At 44.1% G+C, this 638-nt stretch overlaps 1 protein-coding gene across 4 annotated transcripts in view; it reads left to right on the top strand.

Annotated features, from left to right (window-relative positions):
* LOC111875748 (rho GTPase-activating protein 26) overlaps positions 1 to 638 on the top strand; it is a 177,694-nt gene that overhangs the window by 142,430 nt on the left and 34,626 nt on the right. The window lies entirely within an intron of this gene.

The following is a 638-nucleotide window of genomic DNA, read 5'->3' as shown; positions in this document are numbered from 1 at the left end:
GCGAATGTGAAATAAAATTCGCTACATCGAATACATCGAGAATTTATTTGTCGTTATATACGCCCGATACGCGACAACCGGTGTCAGAAGTGGGATCTGGACTTGCACACGTGACCAACGGGATTAGAACTTACACACGTGACCTACGAGATTCGATCTCAAGNTGGCATTTGGAGTGTACTAATTGTGATACTGCAGATAGCAGTAACCGTAAATCTGTAATTTGAGTGATTGTAAGCGCGAATGTGAAATAAAATTCGCTACATCGAATACATCGAGAATTTATTTGTCGTTATATACGCCCGATACGCGACAACCGGTGTCAGAAGTGGGATCTGGACTTGCACACGTGACCAACGGGATTAGAACTTACGCACGTGACCTACGAGATTCGATCTCAAGACACGTGACAATTTGGTGTCAGAAAGTATACGAGCTTAAATACGCCTCAGAGAATTTTATTGCTACAAAATGGAGATGCAACAAATGATGGAAGTGCTTCTCAAGGAAATCAGAGCTTGCCAAGAAAAAACGGAGGCAAAATTAGACGCCTGGAGGGAAAAGTGAGGTGGCAGAACTACAATGAGATGACGGCCTGCCAAGAGATAGAGAGACGTCTACAAGACGGAAAGCCGGCC

Source organism: Cryptotermes secundus, unplaced genomic scaffold (assembly GCF_002891405.2).
Source record: "Cryptotermes secundus unplaced genomic scaffold, Csec_1.0 scaffold603, whole genome shotgun sequence".
Lineage (NCBI taxonomy): Eukaryota > Metazoa > Arthropoda > Insecta > Blattodea > Kalotermitidae > Cryptotermes > Cryptotermes secundus.
The sequence above is the reverse complement of the archived record's forward strand: the minus strand, read 5'-3'. Positions and strand labels throughout refer to the sequence as shown.